General features: G+C 47.5%; 1 protein-coding gene across 1 annotated transcript in view; it reads left to right on the forward strand.

Moving 5' to 3' along the window:
- LOC119396826 (paired box pox-neuro protein) overlaps window positions 1-16924 on the forward strand; it is a 63815-nt gene that overhangs the window by 17620 nt on the left and 29271 nt on the right. The window lies entirely within an intron of this gene.

Consider the following 16924-nt stretch of genomic DNA (forward strand, 5'->3'; position numbering starts at 1 on the left):
CCCCCACACATATATATTCTCTCTCCGGCTTCCTTTCCGGCTTCAAAGTGACCAGCTATAACGGTCTTCAGCTGCGCTCCCGCCTTCCTTCAATCACGGCGGGCCAGGCTGCAGCCACAGTAACAATCCACGCTCGAAGCGCCACAGACTCGTACAGGACTTTCACCAGTCGTTATAGGTGGACCACCACGCATGTGCGTTACAAAGCAAAAATAACACAAAACGAACGCCGCTGACTATAAACGGGGGCAAGCGAAAGGCTACAGCAGAAGCACAGAGGAAGAAGGGGGTTGGAAAAGAAGCAGTGTACGTGGGGGACCGGAGTGCGTGCCACAGAGCACTCGAAGGATTCTTCGTCCGAAGGCGCGATCGGCGCGGAGCGCTCATGCGAGTCGGCGCCGCAGGCCGAACCCGAACCAAGGTGCGTGAGGCGCGCAAGGCGCTTTGTCGACGCGAAGCACCTGGACGACTCGAGTGGTGAGCAACGCTGCGGACGCCGCTACTAATTTGACGGCTCAGCGGCGCGATGGCCGGCGGTGGGTGGCTTGTCTACCCATCTGGAAACATCAACCCCGCGACCAGCCGTTGGGCTCTTGTGCTGCAGCCCGTAAGGCACGTATGCGTGTTGTACGTACACTACATGTGTACAGTATAGGGCTCCGTTTGAGCACGCCCGTTCGAACTGTACATGATGTGTGGGCCGCAGCTGAGTGGTTGGCTCAACTGGCTTCGCATATGCTTCAGCAGTGGTTGCGTGCGCATCGCGACCGCTTGATCTGGCTGCAGGATATGGGTACGCTTTGGTTCGCTCGAACGATGGAATACCAACGACAATGTGTACAGGTCTGCAACCTTACGTGCACAGCACAGGCGTGCGCAGCGTTCTTCATACAAGGGCCGAAGTTGCACCGCAGCGCCCTCTCTCCCCTCCCGATTGGTCGAGCACGAAAGAAGTCAATAGTCGTAATAGATGCATAAATGACAATGAAGCGATTACGTGCTTTTCAAAAACAACAGACATGCCTATGGTCCTCGGCTTTCAGGGGCCAACTTAAGGTGAGAAGTGAACCGTTCTTATAGAATGCAACATCAGGGGCCCTCAGCCACCATTTTCGTCAAAAATATGCACCTTAAACAATGACGGGACAGGTTTGACTGAATAAAGGCATGGGGCACACTTGGCGCCCCCGTCAGATCATTAAGGGGGGGTTGGGAGGGGGGGGAGCAATCCCACCCTGTACGCACCGCTACGGTACAGAGGTCCCAATACTATAACCAACTGTGGGCTATAAATATAGGCGCCACTGCGCGAAAGTCTTTCCAGCGATTCTGCATGTGCTTACAATCAAGTTCGCAGCAAGTACCGTATAGAAGGCCATTCCAGTCGATAAAGCCCCTCCCTTGGCATGAGCTGGTCTGGGTATTGCGTAAGCACGGAGCAAAATAATGATAACAGTGACTCTTGATGAACGTTGAACCCCTGCTGGAAGCAGATCATGCGGAGGGTCAAAGGGTCGGGGCTATTCGTGAACAGTCGCTGCGAACTTCGTCCTTCGTGCGGCAGCAAGCCCAATGCACCAATTATCTATTTCATAAACCTTCCGCGATTCCGCAGAAGTAACTTACAATGCGATTCAGTACGCTGTGCTATAACCATGCCATCACACCCATTTTGCCACCCCCACCCCCCCCCCGCCCTTTTTTTTTTATACTATCTCACTCACAAAAAAGGGGGCGGCAAGCCATAATCGAGGAAAACCTCTACACCAGGGAACTGATGATGGTCTAAAGAATTAATAGGACGCAGTAGAGCAAAATTATGAAATAAACCGGCGAAACGTTTGCACAATGTTAAGCTAAAATGAAGAACTTAGCATGAGCCTTCAAAAATCAACAGGGGGACATTTCGACTATCTCATAGATATGGCGGTACTAGAAGGAGACAGGGTTACGAGAGAGCCAAAGCTCTTTTGTCAAACGAAAAGCTTTCTTATCGTGCCACTATGCAAATTGAGTGTTGACAAGTAGCACAGCGCAACGCAGCCAGACCCCGGAGAGAAATCAACGGCGGACGGCCGCTGTACAAACTGCGGGCAACGCTTACGGACGTATAGCCGCGACTGCAGGTGCGGTCGGCCAGCGCGTGCTGTCCACACGTGGGGCGCGTGCCTGCGCATGCGCTCCTCGCGTGGCCGCCCTGCTCGGGGTCACGGCCCACTGACCCCCGGGGGTCAGCCGCGGAGCCATCCCGCAGCGGACGCGCGGGACACATTACGCACGCCTGCCTGAACACGCACTCCGGCGGCACACGCAACGCATGTTGGACCGCGTGCTCAGGTGTTGCATGGAGCACGCTGCATGCCGTGTTGTGCGCCGTTGCTAACGGAGCGGACGTATTGGCGTAAATTGTGCAGTACTGAGGCGGCCAGATTGACGCCGCGGTAGGGCTCAGCTGCTGACCCGAAGGTAACGGGTTTGATCCCTGCCGCAGCGGTCGCATTTCAATGGAGGCGAAATACTAGAGGCCCCTGTACTTATATTTAGGTGCACGTTAAACAACCCCGGGTAGTCGAAATTTCCGGATCGTGGTTTTGGGACGTAAAACCTCAGATATTATTATTATGATGCAACCAGGGCATTCAGGTAGTACGGTCGGAGACTTGGCCTCGTGTAGTTACTGATATAATGAAGAGCCGCTTTCGACGGTGCGCTGCGACGTTATGCAACGAGTGTGAACTCGCTCATTCAGTGCGTGGTTTAAGCATTTGTTTGAACCTATTTAACTTGTACATACATACATACATACATACATACATACATACATACATACATACATACATACATACATACATACATACATACATACATACATACATACATACATACATACATACATACATACATACATACATACCGCAGATGTTATTGTCAAAATGGATGTTTAAGAAGCTTTCCCTCCCTAAGGAATGATAATTAAACTTTACGACACACATTCTAAATTCTATAATGACTGCTCCATTCGCGTTTTTGATCATTCTACAGCCTTTCCTCTCCATCTTTAAATCTCCCCCACCCTGTCCCTATGTGTAGGGTAGCAAACCGGTTGTCCTATACTGGTTAACCTCCCTGCCTTTCCTTCTCTACTATTTCTTCTCTTCTTCTCTACAGCCTGAGCGTACTGCTACTCCACATGGTACTCATCCACCAGAACTCGAAACCCAACGTCCCGTAACCGGGAACTTTACACGCGAGCGGTGCGCAGCCGAACGATAAAGAAAACGTCGAAAAAGTGAGCGCAGGTGAGCTGAATTATAGCCAACAATCTGCGCAGAGCACCCCCGCCCCCCTCTATTACGACGTATAAGGCACCCGACGGTTTTCTCTTAATCTCTCGCACATGCCCTCTCCCTTCAAACGCCCTCGCGCCGCCCAGGTGTAACAAAGGGACAACGCGAGGTAATTACACGGGTCGTGCTCTGCTGCCTGCCTGCGGTGTACGTACAGTGCCGCCTCGGGGTCAATTCTTTTAACGGCTAATGCTCGTCCATAAGAGGGCGCGGCTATAGACTGAGTGAAGGCGGCGGAGTCTGTGAACAACCGCCTGTGACCGCATCAGCTGCTGTTTTTCGACTGCGCCGACTAAATGATTGTTCACAGTGAGAGGAGGGGATGGACGCCGCTGACTCTGCCGCGCAATCATCGACTATGCGCGAGAACATGTGTTTGTGTACGATTGGTGCGTTCGACCCGAAGATGTGCTCTGAAATGTGAACTGGAACGCGCGTGGCGACAGCCAGACGTGTAACTAGTGGATTCAATTATCACTGAGGCACCAGCCTGAGACGGTTATTTCGCGGCTTCGTGATTTAACAGTGCCGAAAATATCGCATGCAAGCTGCAAGGAAAATTTATTATTACGAGATTTATAGCGCGGAACTTCTACACAAGGGACAAAGGAACACGACGAGCACAAGCGCTACTTCCAACTAACGTTTAATATCTGCGCTCGCAAATATATACAGTGAAAGAAAGAAAATAAAAGAAGAAACAACTACAGCCACTCATCTGATCAGCACCACACGTGTTCGTTGCATTGCATTTTTAACACCACACGTGTTCGTTGCATTGCATTTTTACCAGCTGCCATCAAGATATCCCATTTCTCTTTGGGATAAGAGAAGGGTTGGTGCCCTGACACACTCGTAATCACCGCAGTTCATTGCTGCGGCTTCTATTATTTCACGCGTGCACCGGTCTTTGTCTCTAAACAACACTGCCGTATTGTCAAAGTACGGTATGCATCCACACTCCTGGCAATGTTTCCCCAGGTGCCCTTGTCTTCCTTTTGCCACGTTGCCGCTGTGCTCCCTTAAACGGTTGTTGAGGCATCTTTCCGTCTGCCCGACGTATGTTCTGCCACACGACAGCGGTGTCCTGTACACAACACCTTCGGCGCATGCGACGTATCTATTCTTGTGCTGTGTATTGCATTTCCTTTTTTCTTTTTTTACTGGTGAAGTCAGGTTGCATAAGTTGGTCAATTTCTGGGGGGCTGACATGACAACTCTGACGCCTGCATTTTCGCCAATCTTCTTGAGACGGTGTGACGTTGAGTGCAGATATGGAATTACAGCCACCTTCCTTTGATCTCGTTCCTCGTTTTTGTCCGTTTGATCCCGCGGACACGCCTTCTTCCTTTGTCCTTTGTTCCTTGTTCCTTCTTCCTTTGTGCCTTTGTCCCTTGTGTAGAAGGTGCGCGCTATAAATCTCGTAATTATGGATTACCAACTAGCCCGAAGCAACGCCTTGCAAAATTTATTAGTTGTGACGTACGATTATAGACAGCTAAGGAGCACATTCACGTGCTTCTTGGGTAATTAAACTACTTTTGCCAGTTTGTAATACGGTTGAAATGTGATTTCCCTATGAATAATAATACTACTAATAATAATAATAATTGTTGGCGTTTTCACGTCCCTAATCCACGGTATGATTATGAGGGACGTCGAAGTGGAGGGCTCCGGAATTTTCGACCACCCGGGGTTGTTTAACGTGTACCTAAACGTAATATACGGGTCTCAAGCATGTTCCCCTCCACGGAAAATACTGTCGACGCGGCCGGGATTCCATCGAGCGACCTTCGGGTCAGCAGTCGGGTACCATAACCACTAGACCGCCCGACTCACTCACTCACTCACTCACTCACTCACTCACTCACTCACTCACTCACTCACTCACTCACTCACTCACTCACTCACTCACTCACTCACTCACTCACTCACTCACTCACTCACTCACTCACTCACTCACTCACTCACTCACTCACTCACTCACTCACTCACTCACTCACTCACTCACTCACTCACTCACTCACTCACTCACTCACTCACTCACTCACTCACTCACTCACTCACTCACTCACTCACTCACTCACTCACTCACTCACTCACTCACTCACTCACTCACTCACTCACTCACTCACTCACTCACTCACTCACTCACTCACTCACTCACTCACTCACTCACTCACTCACTCACTCACTCACTCACTCACTCACTAGCACGGTGAAAAGCTCAATGACGCTTAAAAAATCACGCGCTCTTGACGCCCACACATGCAGACGCCCTCGCACATTTCCTCACTCGCTTGAGTAATCATTTCGCAAGACAATTAACGATGCCATCAAAGACAGGTTTCGAAATCGTAGTACAGTGATCTTGTAGATTGCACCAACATATTCTTTTGTTTCTTTCACTTCCTTCAGTTTAAAAAGAAACGCAGTGCGATTCGTTTGGGTGTTCTCCTGCTCTCACACCTCGACGGTACTCCTCTGTTGACCCACATCTAGGAGGCGGACCTCTGATGACGGGGCTGTCGATTTTCCATCGTAGAGGCGAGGCCGCTTGCGCCGTGCACCTGCCTGCTGAACGTAATGGTTCGATTAAAGCCTACCTCGAAGCCGCGGCCGCCGACGCACGCAACCCGTTCCAAGCCTGAACTGCGATTTAGTTTAGCGCACCGGGCCGGTTTTACACCCGCCATCAGCGGCTTTACAACTCGGACCTCTCTGTCTTTTCTCTCTCTCTCTCTTACACGCACACACACACACACTCTTTATGAGTGCGTCACTTTCTGTTCTACTCATCTGCATCAGCGAAACTTTTCGTTGTTTTTCTTTGCGCACTTCTTGCTATAGTTTGTTCTGTTTACACAGGAAGCTTTCAGAAAGCTTTGTCAGCACGACACTTCAATTGGGTTGGACTGTCTCACTCAGTGAAGGTAGCGTCGATTAAACCTGGATATGCACCACAGTAGTGGAACATATACAGTAACCTTGCTTTTGCTCGTGAAGGAAGTGCCGAAGACGCCTCAGCTGAGCGACCCTTTTTAGCGCGTTATATGGTGAGTCGGTCGAAAAATTATCTGTGAAGCGAAAAACCCCACTTGACCTAACGTGGACCCAACACCCACAAGAGGAAATACTGTCAAGACGCAATACATGACACACGCTAAGGCGAAGGCAAAGAATATTCATTTACATAGTGTTAGTAAGACAATACGCGTCGTGTATTCCTCATATATATATATATATATATATATAGTCATCATTACCACCCATAAGCCCTAACCATTCCCCACTTAACCTACCTGAACCTCGGTGCCTACCTGAGCGGGAACGGCGTACCGTTGCCGCTCTGGTACGGACCGCTTAATCTTATTTTCTCTCGTAGAGAAAAACTACATGAACGACAATACTGGACTGTCTTTTTTAGACGCCTTCGTCGCGTTTGTGTGGGCATATTTATTTCGCACGTTTGTTTGTTTTGTTTGTTTCTTTTTACCTTATCAACCCTTTTCTCCAACTGCAAAGCGCTGCCAACCGGATTGTTCACACCTCAACTTTTCGCCAGCTCTGCCTTCTCAATTAGGAAAAAAAAAGGAAAGAGAGAGAGAGAGAGAGAGAAAGAATCATGGCGTTCTTGAAGAATGACAATCATTGCAGCAGTAGAAACAAGGACCACAGAAGCAGTACAGACAAGAATAATGCTTCTAATATTACGTCTATCTCAGCGACAGAAAGAGCGAGCAGCTAACTGCAGTAAAAAAATACATGCGTACAGAAACAAAACAGCAGCGTGCTGTCACCTCCTCTGAGCACGCTATCAGGGCGAGAGGAAATGAAGTGTTCAAACGCGGCCGCTTAACCTTAAAGAGGCCATTAACACCTTTCGATGCCACCGCCAATTACGGGGCCCGGTGAAAGAAAGCCACGAAGGGGCGTTGCAATGGTTGAGGGGGCGAGGTACCGGTGTTCTTCGTGAACCATTAGCTAATTACAGCCCCGAGCCTGCTTTGAGCCCCCGCATGCCCATCCCGCCCCGAAATCCCCCCAGCTCGCTTCGTGACGACAGACACGCAGATCGCCGCTGCGCGCATCCCTCCACTATAAGCCTCAGTTCACGCCCGGTCTCTAAATCCCACCACGCGCCACCAACACCCGCCATCTCTGGCCTCACACTGCGCTTACAAAACTTAAGGGCTTGCGTTCCCGTGCTTTCACGTACGTGCACGCCATGCATTCGACGGCGCACGCGAGCCGTTGGAACAAACATACAGACTTCGATTTGCGTGTTTCGGTATTGTTTCATTTTTAACTCGGGCGCGTCACAGTGCGCGCCGTTTGTGCAGACTTCTGCCGCCGGGGGCGCGCTCGTCGCTCGTGACCGTTCTGTATCTCTCTCGCTCTCTGGTAATGATGGTTGTCCCTCAGTTTTCCTTTACTTCATATCTTTCTTATTCTTAAGCATCCCGAATACACTTTAGGGCATGCCTCTGAGTTCTCCGGGGAGCAGACACGGTGGCTCCTTCGCAGTCCGTTCTTATGGAGGGCGGGGGAAGAAAAACCGTTAGCGCAGATACGCTGATATAGACGCGTGCTCTCACCGTTTCGAGGGAGGCCTTCTCGGTGCTCAAGTGTTATCGTGGCTAGCAATCGAGAAGAAAAAAAGAAAGGCAGGTGGGAGCGGGGAGTGCCACGCGCGCGCGCAGGGTGTTCTTTTCGGGGAGTAAGATTTTAATTTGTGGGAACGGTTGAGAAATTGAGAAAAAGGTATAGAGAAACGTGTGGCAGACATTTTGATTTTTTCGGTGTTTCTGCCAGTGTCGTTGACCACCGTTACATGCGTGACTCCCGAAATCTTCGTACTTTCAGCCTTTGTGAGTGGTCGTGGTTTTCTGTGCACCATGTGTACGTCGATGGAAGAAACAGCAATGTAAGATACTGAGCAGGCGGCATTGTCGTCAGGCAAGGGGAGCGCGAGAGGGCGTCGGCGTCAGCATGCTGGCGCCCGTTGCGGTACAGCACGCGGATGTCGTAGTCTTGCAGGCGAAGTGCCCAGCGGGCGAGACGGCCTGAGGGATCCTTCAATGACGACAGCCAGCATAGTGCATGATGGTCGGTGACGACATCAAATGGGCGACCATTCAACTTCAGTATATTGCTGTCGATTCATTGTTGTGTCACGGCTTCTCGTAACATCGCGGCTCCTTGAGACATAAAGTTCGGTGGATAGAAAAAATATAATAATAAGGCTCACGATAAATTTCATCGCTTGCAGGCACATATATTGACCACAGAGACAAAGATTAATTTTGAGCATCGCTAATGTGAATATTCACTAGGTTATATGCGACTACAAGGTTGATATAGACTATGAGAAGAAATTGCAACGGAGCTGTTTGGCGCAGTCATGCACAGCAATTTCGGCTTACCCATCTGGGATTTTCCAGACATGCATGTCTATATGTGCGCTTAGGTATAGGTGTACGCTAGGTTTTGCACCGAATAATGCAGGCCAGTTTATGGCCTTGCTCATTAGTTATTTCAATACACAATCGTGTTGTAATCGGACACAAATAACTGCTTTACGGCCCCAAAACTAGACGCATGGGAACCAAACAGAATGAAACTTTGGTATTGACAATTGAGCGAGTTGGTACGAATGTATGCAACACAGAAGACGAAAAGACTTTTTAACCACGCGAACACATGCGCCGCTTGTACACGTGCGTTTAAGTCTTTGCGTCTTTCCTGTTAATTGCGCCGTTTTCGTAAACCTCTGGGGTCTTACGTGTGAAAACCACCATGATTATGAGACAAGCTATAATTGGTGGCATTAGATAATTTCGATCGCCTAGATTTGTAATTATACTCTAGATACATGTACACGGGCGGTTTTGCATTTGGCCCCCATGGAAATGCGACCGCCGTAGTCAGTAATCGAACCCGCGCCTTCGGCTAACCAGAGCAACGACACTGTCGTTACAAATCGTCACGGCGGTTATACCTTGTGCAGAATCATCTCAGATAGTTTTCTCATCTTTGGATTATTCTATTCTGGCGGAACAGTAAGCAACAGAAGGAGCGGTTAGTTCCGTGCCCGTACCCTCTTCCGATGATGTCCGGTAGTGTCGCCCAACGGCCGAGCCCGTCTTCCGGCGTTCCACTACACTGCGTGCCAGCGTGCTCTCTCTAAGCACCGACGAGCATCGGCTCTTGGCCCGTTGAAGCTTGGATTCCGAGTTCCGAGCACGCATGAATGACGCCTTCCGCTTCGATAGCGAAGCGCGCCGGAAGTCGGGTAACGCGCGCCCGTGATTCACCGCGAGTACGCCACCTGAAGTTACGGGAAAGTTATGTCGAACTTCACCTCTCGTCCCTCCATCTTATAGCGACGAAAAAAAACAAACAAGAAACAGCGTAACAACTGTACAACCGATACACAGGTGAGTCTCAACAGCATGCTTTGCAGTAACGACCTGTTGTCCTCACGTCCGCCCCCAAGGCCGCATCGCTATACGCATCTTGCAGTATATTCGCCGCGAGATCGGGCTAGAGGTGGCAGCACCGTCGCCGAACTAGTGTGGATAGGCGGCTGTCGGCGCGTATACAAACGTGCACGACAGCGCTTCGTTGTGAGCGATGTGACCCGATTTCCAGCAAACAGAATGCGCTGACTGCAGCTTTGTGGTAATATGTGCGCTCTTCATTCCCGAATTAATGCACGAAGCGCGCCGAACGTTAGAATTAGTTGTGAGAGAAGTGCATTCCGCCAACGAACGGGTTGCTCGCCTTCGGCGAAAGTCGGCGTTTTCGCAATGCGTGACGTTTTCTTGTTGTTTTATTTGTACATGTTTAGCTTGTGTTCCACCTACTACGCACTGCTGTATAGCGCGACTGAATCAACTATTTACTTCTTGTTCATTTGGATGCCCCTCAACAAAAAGAAAGCCTGTATTCCTGCGCGATGAGTTGAAATAGCACTTTGTGCACTGCCGCTGCGTGCTCAAATATTCATTCGCATTTCTTATCCAGTTCTCCATGAAATGTAGGTCAATATATATGTTTACTGAGGAAAGCTACGTGGCTGACAGCGCTTTAGCGCTACGAAGACGTTTAACACGCACACGCTTGTTTTTATTTCAGTAACAGCACACAAAGGTAACTGTACAGCACAGAAATTTCTTCAATTGATTACTTGCACGACAGTAATGAAACAAAGGTCCGGTTATTTCACGGGACCAAAGTACGTTTTTTCATACGAATAATGTCCGCTGCCTTCCGTTTGTGTTCCGACAACGCAACACAAACGCTCAAGATAATGTAAAGAAAAAAAGATATGGCTTCGCGTGAAATTACTACGACATAGATATAAACTACGCCGTTTGGATTAATTTTGACCATCAGCGCTCTTTAACGCGCACCTTAATCTAAGTACACGGGTGTTTTCGTATAAATTTCGCCACAAGTTAAAATTGCGCAAGGCAACTCAGTTTTGCGATTTCCGTGTCATTTCATTTTCTGTTCTTTTTAGGGGACAATTTAAGTGCCGAAGTGTCAGACGTGACTTAACAGAAATATTTCTCTCTAGCGAGACCAGGACCGTACACCACTAAAGCTGGTCGCGTAACGTATAAACAACACCTAACCACAACGCTCAAGTACATGCGAGCCTTTTTTTACCACCGCGCCGCTAAAAGGCTATATTCACATGAGATTTAATACTTCTCATCTTTAGGGCAACGCCAAGTGCACTTTGCAATGCGCTTGAACCACAGAGCGGCACCTACATTGATATATGACTCTCGTGAACGGAGGGTACGACGACCACACAAAGCACTCTCGACAAGTGCACTCTGATCTTATTACAGTACATATACAGCCGATCAAGGCCAAATGCTTCTCTACATCGTGTATAGGCATACGTACGAGTGGTTAAAGTTGCACTAACGCAACGGAACAAAGCGCCTTTTGAGGATCTGCATGACGTACGCGCACATGCAAACACAACGGGGCTAGCAGACGACGCAGGGAGCAACCCACACTAGGCGCGGTTCAGCCAGAAGCCGCTAGGCGGCGACTCCGCTCGATCTCGCGGCCAATAGCACCAAGGAGGTTTAAAAAATTCTTTTTAAACCTGGTTGTATAGCAAGGAGCTTAAAAAATTCTGAAGTGGAAGCTCTCGCAACGCATCACCTGCAAAAGTTAAGCCAGCCAGGACTCACCCCAGCGTGTCCGATTTTCGTCCCCGTGTTTTTTTTTTTTGTTTTTTTTGTGCTGTTTATTATCAGTATGAATAACGAGCTACCCCAGTCAGCTATAGCTGACTGGGCTAGTTATACATTACCAATAGCTTTCAGATAACGATTCTATTATGAACGTGGCTATTCCAATTTAAAAAAAATCGTCACTCGAGGTCGTCTTAGGCCGGGGTGTATTGTGGCCCCACCCCGCTCAACACCGCCGGACGCATTCAATAAAATTTTCACTCACTCACTCACTCACTCACTCACTCACTCACTCACTCACTCACTCACTCACTCACTCACTCACTCACTCACTCACTCACTCACTCACTCACTCACTCACTCACTCACTCACTCACTCACTCACTCACTCACTCACTCACTCACTCCTCATCCCTTCGCTTTTTTAAGCCACATCAATATCAGTGTTTTTGTAAGACTAGAGTGAACCTGCTTACTTTTTATTTATGTACTCTTTACAATGAATTGTGCATATTATGACGTCTCTGCATTGACGATTCGGCCTTAGCACTCGGTATCGAAGAAGCGCAGCGCAGTGCACACGGTATCGGGGATCGCAAGGAGCTGACGATCAGGATACGCAAACTTGATGATGATGATGATGATGATGATGATAATAATAATGATGATGATAACATACCGCAGAAGATTATGTTCATATTAAACGCCCACAGTATGTTTTAAATATCTACACTATTCTTCCATGGCCTGCCGCCTCGTGCGTTCCTAAACACTGATAGCTATTTAAGTTGTACTACGTGGCTAAAACGCACTTCATAGACTTACTCACTGTGTTAAGATTGCATGATTCATGCCTTGCTGTTCTCAATATTCAATTTATTGTTTTTTTTTTTAAGTGCTGAGCACATTAGGGGCCCGGGCTGTTATCTCATGTCGTCGCTTGGCGTCACACTCAAAGTACCAAAATAGGTCAAAAGAGGGCGCTACAGGTCAAGTCAATACCAAAATAGGTCAACAGAGGGCGCCACTGCATCACAGATGAAGATTTCCTTTCCCGCCACGGACGTCGAGCGGGCTGCATGTTTGGAACGCCAGCGTCGCCGAAGGGCCGGTTCGTCTGTCCGAGCCAGCGAAGTGTGGCGAATCCCGAGCGCCGAGCCCAACAAGCGCTAGCTGCTCGGCAGCGAAGGCAAGCTATAACCCTCAGCGTGTGAAAGATCAAGCGCACGTTGCATTTCACAGGAGAATCACTGCTCCGCACTTCCTACACTTTTCACGTTGAATGGAACAGCATTTTTAAAGACGATAGTCTTTCTTGGGCTTGAACGCAGAAATTTTGGTCTGTCTGTCTGTCTGTCTGTCTGTCTGTCTGTCTGTCTGTCTGTCTGTCTGTCTGTCTGTCTGTCTGTCTGTCTGTCTGTCTGTCGGTCGGTCGGTCGGTCGGTCGGTCGGTCGGTCGGTCGGTCGGTCGGTCGGTCGGTCGGTCGGTCGGTCGGTCCTTCTGTCTGTCACACGATTAGCCACCCCGGCCAAAGTTTAAGCACTTGCTGAACGCCCAGCCATCTTGAACTGGTAGCGGCGTTCATACTTGCGAACATTGTCGATCAAAAAGCAAATATTGCGCATATCTGAGGCGCATCATCAATACGTGAGTGTTAGGTGGTGTGTTCCTTCGCTAGAAAATACACAGATACGTAATTCTGAAGACCCTAGTGTTTCTTAGGCTGCGCTGAAAATGTGACGCTATGAGCCAGATGCGATGATTCAACATAGAGGAGGAGGAATCATGTAGTGCGGCCGGCAGAAGACTAAAGTCTTTCGACGACATTTGCATTGAAGCACGCAGATACGCAGCCATTTTTTTTAATATTCTTTCATATTTTGCGCCGCCGAGTAGTGCAGCACCTTGTGGGAAGAGTTTATGACGCGTCGCCAGGCACTGGTTATCTCTACGCCAATCACTATGGCAACTACGTATTGGTTGTCTAAATAAACGTGTATTTTAATGCGTTCTATACACGAGCTTTAATCTACAAAATCAGGTTTCAATTCAGTACTTTCCTTAATGTAATTAAAAACTGTCAACCGCGTTAGCTATACCGTTAATTCGTTATTTTGTCCTTGGCACCCATGGTTATTGGTTATTGAGAGAGCTCGTCACTAAATGAGAGAATCTAGCGACATATTAAAGCTTTGCATGTCAGATTCGATCAGTTCAGCCTTGCCTTCTAGTCTCCTGTGTCAGTCAGGTAGCTGACCCTCAAGGAAACTTTTGCAAGAAAGGTGAATCTGGTAAATACAGGGCTAGGCGTCAGTACTTTAGTCAGCCACAACCTCAGGCTATACAGGGGTTTCAAGAAATGTGTCGAAAATACTACAACAAAAAAGTGAAATGTGATATTTGCTCGCTGCTTTCGTAATTACTTTTTCTGTGGTGGCAGACATCTTGACTAGAGACACATATTACGACAGTAATTCATGAAATTAAGGTTTTACTTGGTGAACGCAGGCGGTTTGGTCAAGTGGGAGAGGAGGAGGCGTTTTTGCGAACACGCCATATATAGGGGTGTTCAAATGTCTTTAATGGATGCAAAATATGCTACTTCAACACGATTTCTATTTGAGCACCATTTTGCACTAAATAGGAATGCTTGCACCCTATCCCCTCCTTGGTTATCGTATTTGTAAACACAGAAAGCCGGTGTATATTTTAAAAAAAAAAGGTATTTAAACCTATGATTTTCAGTAACGCCGGTATTAGCTAAAAGTACATACGCTTCCGTCGAAATAATCATCCATCGTCGTGCGCACCCTGTAATAGTCGAAAATACTGAAAAGAAACTCAAACAAGATGCAAGGATTTGGTGTGGGCGATTGCGGGCGTTTATGGAGCTGTGGTGTCGCGTCGATACAACTGAAGTCCGATGTCGACGCATATGTGGATTCTTAGACAGGGCTGGGCAAAGATACTTTGAAATTGTATCGCGATACAATACAAGATACTCAGGCAAGAAGTATTTGAGATACAGATACAAGATACTATCGTGATAATTGTATCCGATACGACACTTGCCAATTGTATCGTAAGATACTTCGATACATTCGCAAGTTAGTTATTATATATCCATATGACGCAGTAGCAAACGCCAATGCCCAAAAATGTCTGCTTAAAGTCCCTTAACTCTGACCAATTTTGTTTCACTCGAATGAAATGTCTTTAGTATCTTAAAAGTTTTGTCTGTCTTGCTCAAAGTACATTAGTTCAATTCCTAAACAATTTACCGGGGTTCAATTCCGAAACAACTTACCGGGAAGAACTTCGATAAGAAGTCTTCGCACGATGGTGCAAATACCGGCGTGGAGTTTAACCTTGTCTGTAAACCACCACTACGCAATACCTGATCACCGGACAGGTGTACAGCAGCAACAAAGCTGGAAGCGAGTTTTGTAACGAATGGTGTTTACGTAGGGGACATAAAACCGCAGTGGCTGTTCATATTCTACGTATCTGCTGGTGTAAGGCGTTCGTTATCGATATACTCACTAACGTGCGATCTTTGAAGAATTTTTCTTAAACAAAAGAACATCTGCAACCCGGAAACATCTCACACGTATTGTATTGTCACGTGGTATAGCGGCGACTAATATGGCGGCAGTCAAATTGTAGAAACTAAACTCTTTACTGAACTAACTAAGGTAAGACAATAGAAAATTCATTGCCTATGGAAAATTGTCTGAAACGGCTCGTTGGGACGCTCATGAGAAAAACGGAGCATTTGGTATATATGTTTCTCGAATCCCTCATCTAAAATCTTCTCGAGGGCCCCCAAGCAACATCTTTAAGATGGCTCCTAATAATTTCCATTATTATAACGCAAAACTCAACTTCGCTGCTTTATTAAGCGGTAAGGAGAATGTTTGGTACTGTATACTCAAGACCCGCCACGGTGGTCTAGTGGTTGTGGTGCTCAACTGCTGACCCGAAGGTCACGGGATCGAATCCTGGCCGCGGCGGCCGCATTTTCCACGGAGGGAAAAATGCTTGAGGCCCGTGTACTTAGATTTAGGTGCACGTTGAAGAACCCCAGGTGGTCGAAATTTCCGGAGCCCTCCACGGTGTCTCTCATAATCATAACTTGGTTTTGGGACGTTGAATCTCATATATTAGTTTTACTGTATGGTACCAAAGGCACGCCCATATAATTATATATTTGTTTTCAAAATCACCTTGGCAGAACAGTAAACTCAAGTGAAGTATAAATGTGCAAACAGTAGGAGAAATAACACAGACATTTAAAAGTAACTATAAAACAGAGAGCTTATTTTGGCAGCACGTAACAAAAGAGATATTGCAGCGACCACACCGGAAAAAACAATAAAGAGACCTAGGTACGGAATGCAACAGAACAGGTAAGAAAGCGTTAGTGCTAATAATGAAATTATGATTTCAAAAGTTCTTTGAATATATAATTAGCACGAAAATAAATAATATGGTACACTGAGATATCTTTTATTAGGTAAAGGCTTGTTATATTAGATCGAACATCGGTATCGGTGGATCTATTGTCCTTAGAACGTTATTTACATATGGGTCAATGTCATCGCATGTAAGGCAAACTTACATCCACGAGATGTTTCAAATCGCTGATGTGTGAAAGCCATGAGACGCAAGGCAACTTCGTTCTTGTATACTTAGATTTCGTTACGAAGCACCACGCAAGAGAACCTTCAATTACGACACGAAAGCGGCATAATCATTTGCGTAATAGGCGCTGCACTCATTAGAGTACGCGACGCAGGACCGTGGCTAAGAGCAAGTGTCATGGAACTGACACAACTAAAAAGAACAAAAAATCGAGAAAACAAAAGCTACGTGGGCTGGACGTAGACGTTCACGCGCTTGATTGTGTGGAGACTTTGCGAGCTGCCACATGACTCTACTCCACCAATAGGAACGCACAGACCTCGTCGCCTGCCCTCAGTAGAAGACTCTGGCGAAAAAAATAAACTTATGTTGCCGCAATAATAGCGAAAGTTGGGCTAGTTGGTGGTTCATGCTTGGGATGTAAAAACAGCGCAAAATATAGACAAGGACTCTTCCTCTGTCCTTGTCTATATTTTGCGCTGTTTTTACATCCCAAGCATGTTGCCGCCCTTAGTTTTATTCAGGTGGCTTAGTGGCGCCAGTACCAGCTTGAGAAGCAGAGTTCAGCCAGCGATAATTGCTTCGCATAGTGGTGTTGCGATAGCGATATTTTGTATCTTAAGATACACGATACATTATGTAATCTATTACGATACATCGATTACGATACATTATCGTAAATACAGATACAGATAGTCATTTTGCGAGAC

The sequence above is a fragment of the Rhipicephalus sanguineus genome, chromosome 6 (genome assembly GCF_013339695.2).
Source record: "Rhipicephalus sanguineus isolate Rsan-2018 chromosome 6, BIME_Rsan_1.4, whole genome shotgun sequence".
In the NCBI taxonomy this organism is placed as follows: domain Eukaryota; kingdom Metazoa; phylum Arthropoda; class Arachnida; order Ixodida; family Ixodidae; genus Rhipicephalus; species Rhipicephalus sanguineus.